The 20,354-nt window shown below is 40.9% G+C and overlaps 1 non-coding gene across 1 annotated transcript; it reads left to right on the forward strand.

The window, feature by feature from the left end:
* The first annotated feature begins 982 nt into the window (after positions 1-982).
* Positions 983-1,089, forward strand: LOC112630937. The gene has a single exon (XR_003121042.1). It is a non-coding gene; the product is annotated as a U6 spliceosomal RNA (small nuclear RNA).
* Positions 1,090-20,354: the final 19,265 nt, after the last annotated feature.

Consider the following 20,354-nt stretch of genomic DNA (forward strand, 5'->3'; position numbering starts at 1 on the left):
ATAGCTATAAATGAAAACTCATACTTCTCAGAGTAATCTTAAAACATGCTTTCTGCCACTGCCTACAATCTTCTTAAAATAACTGTCATAGTAACTTTTGAAATAGATGTGGCTGTTCCTTTATCAGATTTGAGACAGCTGGTACTGACACTTCTGTGGTCCTCATAGTGCACAGCAAATGTTAACAAACATTAACATTTTGTACATAATATACGTCTATCATTAATGTTCTTACAAAACAGAAATTTAGTACTTTATTTTTATTAAATTTAATACTTTATTTTATTAAATATGTGCTTGTCTTAGCTCATTTTTGCAAATGGGTTTAGGGCAAGCTTGTCTAACCCACACCCACAACTTTGAATGCAGCCCAACACAAATTTGTAAACTTTATTACAACATCATGAGATTTTGAGAGGATTCTTTTCCTTTTTTTTTTTTTTTTTGCTCATCAGCTATTGTTAGTGTTGGCGTATTTTATGTATGGCCCCAGACAATTCTTCTTCTTCCAATGTGGCCCAGAAAAGTCAAAAGACTGGACACCTCTGGTTTAGGGCAAGATAAAAATGCATTTCAAAAAATTTAAGTAGCAGGGTACAGTGGCTCACGCCTGTAATCCCAACACTTTGGGAGGCTAAGGCGGGTGGGTTGCTTAAGGTCAGGGGTTCGAGACCAGACTAGCCAACATGGCAAAACCCCATCTGTACTAAAAATACAAAAATTAGCCAGCTGTGGTGGTGCATGCCTCTGGTTCCAGTTACTCGGGAGGTTAAGGCAGGAGAATCGCTTGAACCTGGGAGACAGAGGTTTCAGCGAGCCAAGATCATGCCACTACACTCCAGCCTGAGTGACAGAGTGAGACTGTCTCAAAAATAAAATAAAATAAAATAAATAAAAATAAGTAAATAGCAATATATTACACCATACAATAAATGAAGCCCTCCAGGTACATTTTAGTGGAACTGTTAATGATAACAGCTCAGTGCTCACTTCAGCAGCACATATACTAAAATTGGAATGATACAGAGAAGATAAGCATGGGCCCTGCACAAGGATGATGTGCAAATTCGTGAAGTGTTCCATATTTTTGCTTTAAATTTCATATGTAACCAAAAATGAGCCTGCGTAGCCAAGACAATCCTAAGCAAAAGGAACAAAGCTGGAGGCATCATGCTACCTGACTTTGAACTATACTACAAGTCTATAGTAACCAAAACAGCATGGTACTGGTACCAAAACAGATATACAGACCAATGCAACAGAACAGAGGCCTAAGAAATAATACCACACATCTACAATCATCTGATCTTTGACAAACCTGGCAAAAAGAAGCAATGGGAAAAGGATTCCCTATTTAATAAATGGTGTTAGGAAAACTGGCTAGCCATATGCAGAAATCTGAAACTGGATCCCTTCCTTACACCTTATACAAAAATTAGCTCAAGATGGGTTAAAGACTTAAACATAAGACCTAAAACTATAAAAACCCTAGAAGAAAACCTAGGTAATACCATTCAGGACATAGGCATGGGCAAAGCCTTCTTGACTAAAACACCAAAAGCAATGGTAACAAAAGCCAAAATCGACAAATGGAATCTGATTAAACTAAAGAGCTTCTGCACAGCAAAAGAAAATATCATCAGAGTGAACAGGCAACCTACAGAATGGGAGGAAATTTTTGCAATCTATTCATCTGACAAGGGGCTAATATCCAGAATCTACAAAGAACTTAAACAAATTTACAAGAAAAAAACAAACAACCCCATCAAAAAATGAGTGAAGGATATGAACAGACACTTCTCAAAAGAAGACATTTATGCGAGCAACAAACATATGAAAAAAGCTCATCATCACAGGTCATTAGAGAAATGCAAATCAAAACCACAATGAGATACCATCTCAGACCAGTTAGAATGGCGATCATTAAAAAGTCAGGAAACGGCCAGGCATGGTGGCTCATGCCTGTAATCCCAGCACTTTGGAAGGCCAAAGTGGGCAGATCACAAGGTCAGGAGATCGAGACCATCATGGCTAACAAGGTGAAACCCCTTCTCTACTAAAAATACAAAAAATCAGCCAGGCGTGGTGGCAGGTGCCTGTAGTCCCAGCTACTCGGGAGGCTGAGGCAGGAGAATGGCGTGAACCTGGGAGGTGGAGCTTGCAGTGAGCCGAGATTACTCCACTGCACTCCAGCCTGGGTGACAGAGCGAGACTCTGTCTCAAAAAATAAAAATAAAAATAAAATAAAAAGTCAGGAAACAACAAATGCTGGAAAGAATGTAGAGAAATAAGAACACTTTCACACGGTTGGTGGGATTGTAAATTAGTTCAACCGTTGTGGAAGACAGTGTGGTGATTACTCAGGGATCTAGAACCAGAAATACCATTTGACTCAGCAATTCCATTACTGAGTATATACCCAAAGGACTATAAATCATTCTACTATAAAGACACATGCATATGTATGTTTATTGTGGCACTATTCACAATAGCAAAGACTTGGAACCAACCCAAATTCCCATCAATGATAGACTGGATAAAGAAAATGTGGTACATATACACCATGGAATACTATGCAGCCATAAAAAAGATGAGCTCATGTCCTCTGCAGGAACATGGATGTTGCTGGAAACCATCATTCTCAGCAAAATAATGCAGGAACAGGAAACCAAACATCGCATGTTCTCACTCATAAGTGGGAGTTGAACAATGAGAACACATGGACACAGGGAGGGGAACATCACACACTGGGGCCTGTCGGGGTGTGGGGGATAGGGGAGGGATAGCATTAAGAGAAATACCTAATGTAGATGACAGGTTGATGGGTGCAGCAAACCACCATGGCACATGTATACCTATGTAACAAACCTGCACATTCTGCACATGTACACCAGAATTTAAAGTATAATTTAAAAAGAAAGAAAGGAAAAGAAAACCCTCCAAATGCCTTTCTCAGGTTCTGTGCTCCTCATACTGCAGGAGCCTGCAGAACAGCAAAGGGCAGTCTCTTTCCAAAATGTTCCAATCAACCCCTAAATAGACACCCCAAGATTTTATAACATTTTAAACAAGGCCACTCACTTATCTTTTGCCTGACTTAAGATTTCTCTGAGATATTACATTGACCAAACTGTTAATAAACATGCATACATATTAAAAAATAATAATAATGATGCCTCATATTATTAGTTCTGTGCTCCTCATACTGCAGGAGCCTGCAGAACAGCAAAGGGCAGTCTCTTCCAAAATGTTCCAATCAACCCCTAAATAGACACTCCAGGATTTTATAACATTTTAAACAAGGCCACTCACTTATCTTTTGCCTGACTTAAGATTTCTCTGAGACATTACATTGACCAAACTGTGAATAAACATGCATACATATTAAAAAATAATAATAATGACACCTCATATTATTAGTATTTTGTTTGTTTGTTTTGAGACAAGATCTCACTCTGTTGCCCAAGCTCAAGTGCAGTGGCACAATCACGGCTCATGGGAGCCTCAACTTCCCAGACTCAAGCGATCCTCCTCCCTCAGCCTACAGAGTAGCTGGGACTACCGGCATGTGACACCATACCTGGCTAATGGGATTTTGTATTTTTAATAGAGATGGGGTCTTGCTATCTTGCTCAGGCTGGTCTCAAACTCTTGGGCTCAGGTGATCCACTCACCTCAGCCTCCCAAAGTGCTGAGATTACACGTGTCAGTCACCATGCCTGACCAATATCTCATTTTAAAATGAAGAATCGAAGACATGTTACATCAAACAGGCTGCTAAGGCAATGGGCACAAACTAACTCAGTCCCAGGCAAACCAATATATGTGCCTCCTATATTCTTCCCTGGCACGAGATTTTCATCATTTCCCATTCCTGTATAAGGGTAAAATGTGGTAAAAATTTGGTAAATTGGCTGGGTACAGTGGCTCACTCCTGCAATCCCAGCGCTTTGGGAAGCTGAGGTAGGTGAATCATTTGAGACCAGGAGTTCAAGACCAGCCTGGCCAACAAGGTGAAACCCTGTTTCTACTAAAAATACAAAAATTAGCCAGGCATGGTGGCAGATGCCTGTAATCCCAGCTACTCAGGAGGCTGAGGCAGGAGAATTGCTTGAACCTGGGAGGCGGAGATTTCAGTAAGCCGAGATCGTGCCACTGCACTCCAGACTGGGTGATAGAGTGAGACTTCATCTTAAAAAAAAAAAAAAACATAAATATCTTCTTCCTCTAAGCATTTCTCCTGAAGAAATGCTTTAGTTAGTAGTGTTTTACTAACAAAAGTAACATGTGTCTTGAAATCCACTTACAGCCCCTCGGGCATCAGCAAAGTCAGATGCCACCTCTGCAGAAGCTGCCAACCTCCCTTGCTTTTCCCTCAAAGGGGGAGTCAAGATATTCCGTTGTTGCCAGCAGGATAAATCCAGGTTTCAAACTACATTTAGTCAAAACTCATTAGTGCAAACCTGACTGACCCAAAACTCACAATAATCTCTTTATGCTGGACTGAAATTAAGGTTTGCTATTGTTATCAAACATGGAACAAAGGGGAAATTAGATGCTGAACAATGGATAAGGATACTTTCTATTTAGGAAAGCATTTCCTGATAGGTTCTCTAAGACAAGGGCAGCCTCCTCATTTCCACTGTTTCCTCTGACAACAGTGTTTACCTCATGGGTGTCTAAAAAACAAAAAGCAGAATTTGACTGTGAATTTTTTTTACTACAGATATGCAATCGATAGAAACCAATCCATCTTTCTACTTCTCAAATAAGGATGGTTTGTACAGTTTGTAGACTTTCTCAACTGTTCTTTCTTTAGCCAAGAGGTCTCAATACTGTAAAAACACTGCCTGCAGCAGCTGGGTCCTACCCACAGGGCTATCTGCTATTAGCAGAGCCACTAACGTGCTTTGTGGCCTTCGATGACAGCAGGTACCTCTCTGCGCCATTGTGCCAGCATCCCAGGCACTGAGAGGATGTAATCTCACATCCGTAGATGCAAGGGGGCCAAGTGAAAATATGCAGTTATTTGCTGCCAGCATCCTCTGCCCAACCATCAGTTCCTTGAAGGCAGAGTCCAGTTGCCTCCTTCTTGTCTTTATTGAGTTACCAAGCATGGTTAGTGCCTGGTACCCAGTAAAGACTCAGCAAGCAATTCTTCAATTGAGTTCATCACTGCATTCCAAAGGGTCAGGGTGCCACAGCAAGGAGTGTGTGCTATTTGAATAGATTTGGACCTTATTTTGCCCCTTAAATTGAATAAACCCTTTTCCCCAAGAATGACAAATTAAATTAAGTTAAATAGCACAAGCATTTTCAGACACAATAATCTGGACAGGGTGTACACAGCATGCCAGTATGCACAACATGTCTTCCTTTTTTTTTTTTTTTAATGAAGATGGGGGTCTTGTTTTGTTTTGTTTTGTTTTGTTTTGTTTGAGACAGAGTCTTGCTCTGTCGCCGGGGCTGGAGTGCAGTAGCCCGATCTTGGCTCACTGCAACCTCTACCTCCTGGGTTCCAGTGATTCTCCTGCCTCAACCTCCCGAGTAACTGAGGTTACAGGTGTGTGCCACCATACCTGGCTAACTTTTGTATTTTTTTGTAGAGATGTGGTTTCACCATGTTGCTCAGGCTGGTCTCAAACTCCTGACCTCAAGTGATCCACCTGCCTCAACCTCGCAGAGTGCTGGGATTACAGATGTGAGCCACTGCACCAGGCCAGGGTCTTGTTTTATTGCCCACGCTGGTCTCAAACTCCACAGTTCAAATGATCCTCCTGCCTCCACCTCTCAAAGTGCTGGGATTACAGGTGTGAGCCATCGTGCCCAGCCTTGGGATAGAGTTTTTCTTGTCTTTTTACCTGCAGCAGCTGGGCCCTGCCCACAGGGCTATAGCTTAAATTATTCTTATTTTAAAAAAAAACAATTTTTGAGGAGCTCCCACATATGTTATCTAAGGTTATGATAAATGCTATTGTTGCCTTACCGTCCTCAAACTCACTGAATTTAACAGACCTGCCCAGAAAGTGTTCTGGTGCTGACAGCATAGTCACAGTAAGACAACACAGCTTCTCAAAGGTGAGCTGGTAAACAGCAGCCAGAATGCAAACCCAAGGCCATCTGGGGGACGCTCTTCACGACCAGGCTGACCTGCTCCCACATCAACACTTCAAGGTTGGACTTGTGGTCCTAGCCGTGCGGGGGGTGAGAAAAACTGAAATTAAAGATAGAGTGGAGAAAAACCCAAGTGCTAAACTTTGAGCAATTGCAGCCAGAAGGATTCGAAATTCTCTATAATTAGTATTGCTAGCTGCAAGGAAATGGATTTGTGATTGCTTTTTGGAACTAATCTGGTAAATGTGTATTAAATTGGCAGAGGGTAATGGTTGGTATCCCTGGGGAAATGGGAGTCCAGTCAACTGGAAACAAGAGGGTGAGCTGAGATGCAGAGGCACCCGAGCACTTATCCTGCTTTCTCAGTTGGGTGAAAGAACCAGGGGAGCTCAGTGTTTGCAAACATGTCTCTAAAACAGTGGTTCCCACTGGAATAGCTGGAGAAGCTTAGAAACTATTGATACCTGGACCCCACCCCCAAAAATATTAATTTCACTGATCTGGAGTACAGCTTGGGTATCCAGGTTGTCTTATTTTTCTTTTGGTTTTTAAGTCTTATTTATTTTTGAATAGGGAATATATGCATATAGCATACAATTAGAAATGTACACAAGGACAATACAATAAATGATATATGATGTTGAGCATTTTTCATGTGCATAATTGCCAAATTTATATCTTCTTTCATGAAATATCTGTTCAGATAGTTTGCCCTTTTTTTTTCTAATAGAGACAAGGTCTCCCTATGTTGCCCAGGCTGGTCTTATACTCCTGAGATAAAGTGATCCTCCTACTTCTGCCTTCCAAAGTGCTGGGATTAAGACATGAGCTACCATGTCCTTCCTCTTTTCCTCATTTTTTTAGTTGGGTTGCTTGTTTTCCTTTTTTAAAACTTTTTTTATTTCCATAGGTTATTGGGGAACAGGTGGTGTTTGGTTACATAAGTTATTTAGTGGTGATTTGTGAGATTTTGGTACACCCATCACCCAATTCGTAGTCTTTATTCCCCATCCCTTCCCACCCTTTTCCTCTGAGTCCCCAAAGTCCATTGTGTCATTCTTGTGCCTTTGCATCCTCCTAGCTTAGCTCCCACTGATGAGTTAGAACATTCAATGTTCAGTTTTCCATTCCTGAGTTACTTCACTTAAAATAATAGTCTCCAATCTCATCCAGGTTGCTATGAATGCCATTAATTCATTTTGTTTTATGGCCGAGTAGTATTCCATAGTGTATATATACCACAGCTTCTTTATTCTTTCATTGATTGATGGGCATTTGGGTTGGTTCCACATTTTTGCAATTGCGAATTGTGCTGCTATAAACGTGCGTGTGCAAGTGTCTTTTTCGTATAATGACGTCTTTTCCTCGGGGTAGGTACCCAATAGTGGGAGTGCTGGATCAAACGGTAGTTCTACTTTTAGTTTTTTAAGAAATCTTCATACTGTTTTCCATAGTGGTTTTAGTAGTTTACATTCCCACCAGCACTGTAGAAGTGTTCCTAGTTCACCACATTCATGCCAACATCTATTACTTTTTTATTTTTTATTTTTTGATTATGGCCATTCTCGTGGGAGTAAGACGGTAATCACTGTGGTTTTGTTTGCATTTCCCTGATAGTTAGTGATGTTGAGCATCTTTTCATATGATTTTCAGTCACTTGTATATCTTCTTTTGAGAATTGTCCATTCATGTCCTTAGCCCACTTTTTGATGGATTGTTTGTTTTCTTCTTGCTAATTTGAGTTTATTGTAGATTCTGGATATTCGTCCTTTGTCAGATGTATAGATTGTGAAAACTTTCTCCCACTCTGTGGGTTGTCTCTTTATTCTGCTATTTATTTTGCTGTGCAAAAGCTCTTCAGTTTAATTAAGTCCCAGGTATTTATCTTTGTTTTTGTTGCATTTGCTTTTTGGGTTCTTGGCCATGAAATCCTTGCCTAAGCCAATGTCCAGAAGGGTTTTTCTGATGTTATCTTCCAGAGTTTTTAGAGTTTCAGGTCTTAGATTTAAGTCTTTGATTCATCTTGAGTTAATTTTTGTGTAAGGTGAGTGATGAGGATCCAGTGTCATTCTTCTTCATGTGACTTGCCAATTATCCTACCACCATTTGTTGAATAGGATGTCTTTCCCCCACTTTATGTTTTTGTTTGCTTTGGCAAAGATTAGTTGACTGTAAGTATTTGGATTTATTTCTGGGTTCTCTACTCTGTTCCATTGGTCTACATGCCTATTTTTATTTTTTTATGAATAAAAATATGTGGTCTTATGTGGTGACTATGGCCTTATAGTATAGTTTGAAATTAGGTAATGTGATGCCTCCAGATTTGTCCTTTTTGCTTAGTCTTGCTTTGGCTATGCAGGCTCTTTTTTGGTTCCATATGAATTTTAAGATTGCTTTTTCTAGTTCTGTGAAGAATGATAGTAGTATTGTGATGGGAATTGCAGTGACTTTGTTGGCAGTATGGTCATTTTCACAATATTGATTCTACCCATCCATGAGCATGGGATATGCTTCCATTTGTTTGTGTCATCTATGATTTCTTTCAGCAGTGTTTTATAGTTTACCTTGTAAAGTTCTTTCACCTCCTTGGTTAGGTATATTCCTAAGTATTTTATATTTTATTTTGCACCTACTGTAAAAGGAGTTGGGTTCTTGATTTGATTCTCAGCTTGGTTGCTGTTGATCTATACGAGAGCTGCTGATTTGTGTACATTAATTTTGTATCCAGAAAGTTTGCTGAATTCTTTTATCAGTTCTAGGAGTTTTTTGGATGAGTCTTTAGGGTTTTCTAGGGACACAATCATTGTGGGGAAAAGAGAGATCAGCCTGTTACTGTGTCTATATAGAAAGAAGTAGACATAAGAGACTCCATTTTGTTCTGTATTTGAGATGCTGTTAATCTGTGACCCTACCCCCAACCTTGTCCTTGCAAGAGACATGTGCTGTGGTGACTCAAGGTTTAGTGGATTTTGGGTTGTGCAGGATGTGTCTTTGTTAAACAAGTGCCTGAAGGCAGCTGGCTGGTTAAAAGTCATCACCATTCTCTTAATTTCAACTACCCAGGGACACTTACACGGCCAAAGGTCGCAGGGACCTCTGCCTAGGAAAGCTAGGTATTGTCCAAGGTTTCTCCCCATGTGATAGGCTGAAACAATGCTGCTAAAGGTTTATGGAGATGTTTGCATATGCATCTCAAGGCACAGCATTTTCCTTTAAACTTATTCATGTCACAGAGATTTTTGTTCATATATCTTACAGCTACAATGATCCTATTGTCCTGCCACTCCCTTATCTTTAAGATGGTAAAGATAATTATCAATAAATACTAAGGGAACTCAGAGAACGGTGCCGGTGTGGGTCCCCTGTAAGCTGAGCGCCCGGTCCCCTGGGCCCACTTTTTCATTCTCTATACTTTGTCTCTGTGTCTCATTTCTTTTCTCAAGTCTCTCGTTCCACCTAACGAGAAACACCCACAGGTGTGGAGGGGCAGGCCACCCCTTCAATCACATCATCAGCAAACAGCAGCAGTCTGACTTCCTCTTTATCGATTCGGATGCATTTATTTATTTCTCTTATCTGATTGCTCTAACTAGGACTTCCAGTACTGTGTTGAAGAGAATTGGTGAGAGTGGGCATCCTTGTCTTACTCCAGTTCTCAGGGGAAATGCTTTCAACTTTTCCCCATATAGTACAATGTTGGCTGTGGGTTTGTCATAGATGTCTTTTATTACATTGAGGTATGTCCCTCGTATGCTGATTTTGTTGAGAGTTTTAATCATAAGGTGATGCTGGATTTTGTCAAATGCTTTTCCTGCATCTATTGAGATGATCATATGATTTTGGTTTTTAATTCTGTTTATGTGGTGTATCACATTTATTGACTTGCATATGTTAAACCATCCTTGCATCCCCGGTATGAAACCCACTTGATCATGGTGGATTATCTTTTTTATATGTTGTTGGATTCAGTTAGCAAGTATTTTGTTGAGGATTTTTGTATCTATGTTCATCAGGGATATTGGTCTGTAGTTTCCTTTTTTTGTTATGTCCGTTCATGGTGTTGGTATTAGGGTGGTACTGGCTTTATAGAATAATTTATAGAGAATTCCTTCTTTCTCTATCTTGTGGAATAGTGTCAATAGAATTGGTGCCAATTCTTTGAATGTCTGGTAGAATTCAGCTATGAATCTATCTGGTCCTGAATTTTTCTTATTGGTAATTTTTTTATTACCATTTCAATCTCACTGCTTGTTATTGGTCTGTTCAGGGTGTCTAATTCTTCCTAATTTAAGCTAGGAGGATTGTATCTTTCCAGGAATTTATCTATCTCTTCTAGGTTTTCTAGTTTAGGTGTGTAAAGGTGTTTGTAGTAGCCTTGAATGATCTTTTGTATTTCTGTAGTGTAGTTGTAATATCTCCTGTTTTATTTCTAATTGAACTTATTTGGATATTCTCTCTTCTTGGTTAATCTTTCTAATGGTCTATCAATTTTATTTATCTTCTCAAAGAAACAGCTTTTTCTTTCATTTATCTTTTGTATTCTGTTTTTGTTTCAGTTTCATTTAGTCCTGCTCTGACCTTTCTTCTGCTGGGTTTGCGTTTGGTTTGTTCTTGTTTCTCTAGTTCCTTGAGATATGAACTCAGATTGTCTGTCTGTGCTCTTTCAGACTTTTTGATGCAGGCGTTTAATGCTATGAACTTTACTCTTAGCGCTGCCTTTGCTGTATCTCAGAGATTTTGATAGATTGTGTTACTATTGTCATTCAGTTTGAAGAAGTTTTTAATTTCCATCTTGATCTCATTGTTGACCCAGTGATCATTCAGGAGCAGGTTATTTAATTTCCGTGTACTTGCATGGTTTCAAAGGTTCCTTTTATAGTTGACTTTCAATTTTATTCCACTGTAGTCTGAGAGAGTACTTAATATAATTTCAATTTTCTTAAATTTATGGAGGCTTATTGGGTGGCCTATCATATGGTCTGTCTTGGAGAAAGTTCCTTGCACTGATGAATAGAATGTATATTCTGTGGTTGTTACGTAGAATGTTCTGTAAATATCTGTTAAGTCCATTTGCTCCAGGGTATACCTTAAATTGATTGTTTCTTTGTTATCTTTCTGTCTTGATGACCTGTCTACTGCTGTCAGTGGAGTATTGAAGTCCCCCACTACTATTATGTTGCTGTCTATCTCATTTCTTAGATCTAGCAGGAATTGTTTTATAAATTTGTGATCTCCAGTGTTAGGTGCATATTATGGGATTGTGATATTTTCCTGTTGAACAAGGCATTTTATCATTATATAATGTCTTTCTTTGTCTTTTTTAACTGCTGTTGCTTTAAAGTTTGTTTTGTCTGATATAAGAATAGCTACTATTGCTCACTTTTGATATCAATTTGCATGAATTATCTTTTTCCACCCCTTTACCTTAAGTTTATGTGAGTCCTTATGTGTTAGGTGAGTCTCTTGAAGGCAGCAGATGTTATCCATTCTACAACTCTACATCTTTTAAGTGGAGCATTTGGGCTATTTACATTCAATATTAGTACTGAGATGTGAGACACCACTCCATTCATCGTGCTATTTGTTGCCTGTACACCTTGGTTTGTTGTTGTTGTTGTTGTTGTTGTTTTCAATTCTAGTTTTGTTTCATAGGTCCTGTGAGATTTATGCTTCAAGGAGGTTCTGTTTTGATGTGTTTCCAGAATTTGTTTCAAGATTTAGAGCTCCTTTTAGCAGTTCTTATAGTGCTGGCTTGGTAGTGGCAAATTCCTCAGCATTTTTTTATCTGAAAGAGACTGTATCTTTCCTTCATTTATGAAGCTTAGTTTCAGTGGATACAAAATTTTTGGCTGATAATTGCTTTGTTTAAGGAGGCTGTAGAAGGGATTGGGGCTGAAGATAGAGCGCCAATCCCTTCTAGATTGTAAGGTTTCTGCTGACAAAACTGTTGTTAATCTGATAGGTTTTCCTTTATAGGTTACCTGGTGCTTTTGCCTCACAGTTCTTCAGATTCTTTCCTCTGACTTAACTTTAGATAGCCTGATGGCAATGTGCCTAGGCAATGATCTTTTTGCAATGAATTTCCCAGGTGTTCTTCGAGTTTCTTGTATTTGTATGTCTAGGTCTTTAGTAAGGCTAGTGAAGTTTTTCTCAATTATTCCCCCAAATATATTTTCCAAACTTTTATATTTATCTTCTTCCTCCGGAATGTTGATTATTATTAGGTTTGGTTTTTAAACAAAATTCCTTACTTCTTAGAGGCTTTGTTCATATTTTCATGTTCTTTTTTCTTTGTCTTTGTTGGGTTGGGTTAATTTAAAGACCTTGTCTTTGAGCTCTGAAGTCTTTCTTCTGCTTGTTCAATTCTATTGCTGAGACTTTCCAGAGCATTTTGCATTCCTATAAGTATGTCCATTGTTTCCTGAAGTTTTGTTTTTTATTTATGGTATCTATTTCACTGAAGATTTCTCCCCTCATTTCTTGTATCACTTTTTTTAGTTCCTTAAATTGGGCTTTGCCTCTCTCTGGTGCCTCCTTGATTAGCTTAATAACTGACCTTCTGAATTCTTTTTCAGGTAAATCAGGGATTTCTTCTTGGTTTGGATCCATTGCTGGTGAGCTAGAGTGATTTTTTAGGGGATGTTAAAGAGCCTCATTTTGTCTTATTTCCCGAGTTGGTTTTCTGGTTTCTTCTTATTTGGGTAGGCTCTGTCAGAGGGAAGGTCTAGGGTTCAAGGCTGTTGTTCAGATTCTTTAGTCCCACAGGGTGTTCCCTTAATGTAGTACTCTCCCCCTTTCCCTAGGGATGTGGCTTCCTGAAAGCCAAGCTGTAGTAATTGCTATCTCTCTTCTGGATCTAGCCACCCAGCAGGTCTACAGGTTCTGGGCTGGTACTGGGGGTTGTCTGCACAGAGTCCTGTGATGTGAACCATCTGTGGATTTCTCAGCCATGGATACCAGCACCTGCTCCAGTGAAGGTGGCCGGGGGGTGAAAGGGACTCTGTGGGAGTCCGTAGTTTTGGTTGTTTAATGCACTCTTTTTGTGCTGGTTGGCCTCCTGCTGGGAGATGGTGCACTCCACTGAGGAGAATCAGGCAGTGGGCAGGGCCCTAGAACTCCCAAGGGTATATACTCTTCTTCTTCAGCTACTAGGGTGGATAGGGAAGGACCATCAGATGACGGCAGGGCTAGGTGTTTCCAAGCTCAGGGTTTCCTTGGGTGGGTCTTGCTGCTGCTGCTGTGGGGTCCATGGGTGTGTTTCCCAGGTTGATGGAATTATATTCCCAGGAGGATTATGACTGCCTCTGTTGTATCATGCAGATTGTCAGGGAAGTGGGGGAAAGCAGCAGTTGCAGGCCTCACCCAACTCTCATGCAATCCAAAAGGCCGGTCTCACTCCCACCATGAGCCTTTAAACAGCACCGAGTCTGTTTCCAGGCAGTGGGTGAGCAGGGCTGAGAACTTGCCCCAGACTAGCAGCTTCCCAGCTATGAAAGGAAGTAGGGCTTTCGTGCTTCCCTGCCTGTGGAGTCTGCACAACAGATCCACATCCTCCCCCGAGTTCTGGCCAGGAGACTTTTCATTTGATTGGAATTGTTACGTAGTTCAGCTGGTGGTTTACTTCTCCCTGTGGCCTTTTCCCAGTACCTCTGGCAGCCCTCTTCAAGGACCCCTGTGAGGCAAGGCAGAAATAGCTTCCTAGGGGACCCAGAGAGCCCACAGGGCTTTTCCAGCTGCTTCCTCTACCCCTGTATTTTACTCAGCTCTCTAAATTGACTCAGCTCCTGGTAAGCTCAGAATCTTCTCCCATGATCTAGACCTTCAGACTCCCCAGTGAGGGTGTGTGTTCAGGGGTGAACAATCCCCCTTTCCCAATTCCACAGTATGGGCACTGACAGTATTTGGGGTGTCTCCTGGGTCTTGCAGGAGCAATCTTCTTCCTTCTGAGGGTGTCTGAGTTCTCTTGGTGTTCCTGGTTTATGGCTGCAGTATTTCTGGAGCAAAAGTTCATGATGTGAGATTCCACATGCTGCTCTGTCCATCCGAGTGGGAGCTGCAACCTATTTATGCCTCCCATTCCCCATGGAATGGTTATTTTCTGGTTATTTTCTTACTGCTGAGTTTTTCTAGCTTCTATCTCAGTCACCCACTTATCCAGGAGGCAACTCACAGAGATCATTTTAAAATAGACAAGAAATAATATATATTTATATATAAAGTGAAAGTGTGGCATGCACTGTTCTGCACTTTGCATTGCTATGTTAACTATATAGCCTGAGTCTACTTGTTTTTTAAAATGTTTCCCCTATTATTAACATCTTGCATTAGTGAGGTACATGTGCTACAACTGATGTGCCAATATTTACAGGTTATTATTAAATAAAGTCCATAGTTTACATTAGGGTTCACTTTGTGTTATACATTCTGTGGGTTTTGACAAATATACTAATGACATATATCTACCATTATAGTGTTACACAGAATAGTTTCACTGCCCTAAAAGTTGTCTGTGCTCCACTTATTCTTCTCTCCTTCCTTTCTTCCCCAACTCTAGTGGCAAGCACTGATCTCTTTACTGTCTCCAGAAGTTTGCCTTTTCCAGAATGTCACATAGTTAGAATAGTACACTATGTAGCTTTTTCAGAGAGGTTTCTCTCACTTAGAAATACGCAATTAAAATTCTTCCATGTCTTTTTGTGGCTTGACAGCCTATTTATTTTTATCATTGAGTAATATTCCATTGTATGGGTGTACCAAAATTTATTTAGCCATTCATCTATGAAACATCTTGGTTGCTTGCAAGTTTTGGCAATCTCAACTCATTTGGGTAAATACCATGGAGCATGATTGCTGAATCATATTATGAACAGAATGCTTTGTTTTGTAAGAAATTGCCAGCCTGTCTTCCAAAGTGGCTGTGTGTCTCGAGTTTGTTCCTTCTGGTGTGTTCGTGGTCTCACTGACTTCAAGAATGAAGTTGTGGACCCTTGCGGTGAGTGTTACAGCTCTTAAAGAGGTCATGGACCCAAAGAGTGAGCAGCAGCAAGATTTATTGTGAAGAGCGAAAGAACAAAGCTTCCACAGTGTGGAAAGGGACCTGAGCAGGTTGCCACTTCTGGCTAGGGTGGTCAGCTTTTATTCCCTTATTTGTCCCCGCCCATGTCCTGCTGATTGGTCCATTTTACAGTGTGCTGATTGGTCCATTTTACAGGGTGCTGATTGGCCCATTTTACAGAGTACTGATTGGTCCATTTTACAAACCTCTAGCTAGCTACAGAGCGCTGATTGGTGTGCTTTTACAGAGCATAGGATTGGTGCATTTTACAAACCTCTAGCTAGTTACAGAGTGCTGATTGGTGCGTTTTACAATCCTAACTACAGAATGCTGATTGGTGCATTTTACAATCCTCTTGTAAGACAGAAAAGTTCTCCAAGTCCCCACCTGACCCAGAAGTCAAGCTGGCTTCACCTCTCAGCTACACCATTTTGCATTCCCACCAGTGATGAAGGAGAGTTCCTGTTGCTTCACATCCTTGTCAGCATTTAGTGTTGTCAGTGTTTTGGATTTTAGCCAGTCTAATAGGTATGCAGTGGTGTTTTATTGTTGTTTTAATTTAAAAATCCCTAATGACATATGATACTGAGCATCTTTTTATATGCTTATTTACCATCTGCATATCTTATTTGGTGAGATGTTTGTTCAGATATTTTGCTCATTTTTTAGTTGGGTTGTTTTTCTTATTGCTGAGTTTTAAGAGGTATTTGTATATTTTGGATATAAGCCCTTTAAGAGACACATGTTTTGTAAATATTTTCTTCTAGTCTGTGACTTATCATTTCCTTCTTAAAATAGTATCTTTCCCCTGAACAGAAGTTTCTAATTTTACTGATATCCAACTTATCAATGTCTTTATTTCATGAATCATGTATTTGGTGTTGCATTTAAAAGTCATCACCAAATCCAAGGTCACCTAGATTTTTTCCTATGTTATCTCCTAGGAGTTTTACAGTTTTTTATTTAGAACTATGGTTTATTTTGAGTTAATATTTGTGAAAGGCATAAGATATATAGGAATTTTCTGAATGGTTTAGACTCTATATGAGCCTAGATTTTTTGCGTGGGTATGTACAATTTTTTCAGCCCTGCTTATTGAAAAGATATCCCTTCTTGATTAAACTGCATTTGCTTCTTTGCCAAGAGTTTAGTGATTATATATTCACCTAGAATCCTGGGTATCTGGGAATTTTAACCTCCTACCCCCAGGTGATCCTAACATGCAGCCAGCTTTGGGAACCAGTGCTTAGAGGAAAGTGCATGGATGCTTATAGAAGCTCTTCTGGCAAGATAATAGAAGCCCAGCAGGCAGCAGCTTAGCAAGAATACACCTGCTTTCTCCATTCTGGAAGGTCCTACACGCAGGAAAATTGTCATCAGCAATTGCATGTTCTGTTAGAATCCCAGCTCCAAGAAAGCCACCCCAAGACATATTGCTGCTGCTTCTACAGGAATTGCTTCCCTACCTTTAAGTGGAAGATGCCTAACTAAAGAAAGAGGGAATTTATAGCAGGTAAGTGTACCTGTAGCCTCCTCCTTCCAATCCCTAAATCATCTGAGGTGCTGCAGAGGGATGATTGTGGCCAGGTGTTCTGGCATGAGCTGTGCAAGGCTGAGGCCTGGAGCCAGAAGAGCAGAAGATGAGGCCAAAATAAGGATGGCAGAAGGAAAGGATTCAAACTCTCTCATTTTGGAAAAAGTCCCCATGGCTGATTCTGGCTAAGAGTTTCCCAGAGCACCATTTCACATGAACAAGATATAGGAGCAAGGCCATGGCAGGTAGAAGAAATCCGGGCTTGAATATTGTGGCTTAGGAAGACAGAAGCAGGAAGAATAGGGCTGGGAAAAACAAGTCCACGTTGGTTCTGGTAGCAGAGTTGAGGTCTGCAACTGGAGGCCTGGCACAGTCCCTGGGTCACCGACATGGGAATGAGATCACACAACAGGGAGAGAGCCATGGCCAGGAACCAGGTAGGAACCTGGACCAGAACAGGAGCTGGGTGGGAAGAAATAAAAATGGTCTGTCCCTGGCACCTGCATGCCATCAGCTCTCAAAAGGCGTTGTGGACATAATGAGTAAACAAATGAAGGAGTGCTGCAGATTCAAACCCTTTAAATCACCATTTCTGTGGTCAGTATAATAATTTTTTTATGGATTTCACATTCTGTGCTAGGTGGTCACCTTATTAGGTAAATATTGTTCCCATGTGTTATAGATTGAATGGTGCCCCTCAAAAAGATACATAGCAGTCCTCATCCCCAGTACCTCCAAGGGTGACCTTATTCAGAAATAGGGCCTTTGCAGAGATAACCCAGTTAAAATGAGGTTATTAGAGCAGACCCTCATCCTGCATGGCTGGTGTCCTTATAAAAAGTGGAAATTTGGACACAGAGGCAGGGACACAGCAGGAAGGTGATGTGAAAATTCACAGAGAGAAGACGATCATGTAACTAGAGTGACACAGCTCAAGCCACAGAACACCACAGATGGCCGCCAGCCCCGGAAGCAGGAAGAGGCAGGAAGGAGCTTCCCCAGATGCTCCAGAGGAGATGCAGCCCTGCTGTCACCTTGCTTTCATACTCCCAGCCTCCAGAACTGTGAGTGAATAAATAGTTGTTTTGTTGAGCCACCCAATTTTTGGTACTCTCTTATAGCAGCCCTAGGAAGCAAATATACGTGTCAAGGTGAAGCCATCAAGGTGCCATGCTATTATGTAAACAGCCCAGGTTCCTACAGGTGGGAAATGGGTCCCTTGCTATTTGGACCATGCTCTTATTTCTCCAAATCTTTGTTTCAGTCTACTATGCAGCCATGTTGAAAGTCTTAAGAAAAAAAAATTATTCCAGGAAAGAAGTGGCTTGCCTCTGTAAATTCCGTGAGATAGCCAAAACACTGTGAGTGCCCAACGTGTGAGTGGGGAAAGTCTGCCTCCAAACACACATCTACACTGGGGAAACCTGAAAATCCAAATCATGGGAGAAGGATTTAACCTTACCTAGAGCTGAAACAAATTTACACAGCCAAGAGAAATATAAAAGTAGAAGCAGTAGAAAGAGCCCTGTAGGCACTGCCACTCCCCAGAGAAGCCCGAGGGAGCCATTTCTGGCTTTATCTCATAGGAGTCCTTGGGGTAGTCAGCCAGTGGAATTGAAGAAGGGCCACAGGAAGAAGGAGAGTTCTAGCTGAACTTTGTAATAATTTTGACTGAGCATGAATTTTTTCCTGGGTAGAGTCTAGGAGGGAGCAATAAACAGAAACTGCAGATATCAGCACAGAAGCCATGGCAGACAGGGAGCAGTGAGGCCTGAAAGCCCTGCTTGCTTTCTCAGTGGAGAGGCTTGTAGCCTGAAGCAAAATCTCAGCCCTGTGCACCAGAGGTCTGGATATAAATTCAGCTCTGTTGCTATTGAGGGGGCATGGTGGAAGTGAGACTGACCCTGCTGGCTGCATGGGAGCTAGGTGAGGCCTGTCATTGCCAGGTTTCCCCCGCTTCCCTGGAAACCTGTTTGAAGAAGCAAAAGCAGCCATAAACCCCCTTGGGACATCACTTGATTAGCCTGAGAACCAATCCCCCATCTCCCACAGTGACTGCAGCAAGCCCTGCCCAAGGAGGGTCTGAGCTCAGACCCATCTAACACTGCCTCCACCTGACGGTATTTCTCTACCTGACCTGGTAGCTGAAGACAAAAGACATGGGAGTTCTATGGCCCTGCCCATCACCTGAGAAACCCAAATACTTATCCAGGAGACTGTAGGGCAAGCTTATAGCCCCACTATACTATAGCAGCTGATGCTGTTTTGAAAGTGCCACCTCCTGGTGGGAGGCCAACCAACTCAAGCCACTACAGGAACTCATGAAAGAACAACCCTGCTCCAAGGGAGGAGAAAACAACAGCTAATTTCACTGCCTATAATATCCTGGCTAATCAGAGATATAGAGTCTGTCCACATGACAACTTCACTGCTAGCATAAGCAGCATTCAAGAAAACCAGTGCACTAAATAAACCTACAACCAAGGATTCTTGGAGTCCACTTCACTCTCCTGGTATCCACAGCTGAGAGACCTGAAGACAGATCACATCACAGGACTATTTGCAGACACTACCCAGTATCAGCCCAAAGCCCGGTGGCTCTTCTGGGGGACAAGGCTCAGAAGAGCAGTAGCAATCACTGTAGTCTGGCTCTCAGGAAGCCCCATCCATAGGGGAAGGGGGAAAGCACCATATCAAGGGAGCACTCCTTGTGATGAAAGAATCTGAATTGCAGCCCTTGATTCCCAGATCTTCCCTCTGACATAGCCTACCCAAATAACAAGGAAACAGAAAAGCAATTCTAGTAATACAACAAAACAAGGTTCTTTAACACCCCCAAAATATCACATGAGTTCACCAGCAATGGGTCCAAACCAAGAAAAAATATCTGAATTGCCAGGAAAAGAATTCAGAAGGTTGATTATCAAGCTACTCAAGGAGGTACTAGAGAAAGGTGAAAACCAACCTAAAAAATTAAAAACACAATGCAGGATATGCACAAAAACATCTCCAGAGAAATAGATATCATAAATAAAAAGCAATAAAACCTTCTGGAAAAGAAAGACACACTTAGGGAAATGCAAAATATAATTGAACAAGTAGAAGAAAGAACTTTACAGCTAAAAGACAAAGTTTTAGAATTATCCCAACCCAACAAAGACAGAGAAAAAAAAGAATTTAAAAAAATGCAGACCTCCAAAAACTTTGGGATTGTGTTAAATGACCAAACCTGACAATAATTTCTGTTCCTGTGGAATAAGAGAAATCTAAACATTTGGAAAACTTATTTGACAGAATTGTCAAGAAAACCCTGACCTTGTGAGTGATCTAGACATCTGAACACAGGAAGCTCAAAGAACACCTGGGAAATTCATCACAAAAATATCATGACCTAGGCACATAGTCATCAGGTTGTCTAAAGTGAAGAAAAAGGAAAGAATCTGAAGTGCTGTGAGGCAAAAGCATTAGATAACCCATAAAGGAAAATCTGTCGGATTAACAGCAGATTTGTCAGCAGAAACCCTACAAGCTAGAAAGGATTGGGGCCCTATCTTTTGCCCTCTTAAACAAAACAATTATCGGCCAAGAATTTTGTAGCCTGTGAAACTAAGCTTCATAAATGAAGGAAAAATAAAGCTTTTCTTAGACAAA

Source organism: Theropithecus gelada, chromosome 8 (genome assembly GCF_003255815.1).
Source record: "Theropithecus gelada isolate Dixy chromosome 8, Tgel_1.0, whole genome shotgun sequence".
NCBI lineage: Eukaryota > Metazoa > Chordata > Mammalia > Primates > Cercopithecidae > Theropithecus > Theropithecus gelada.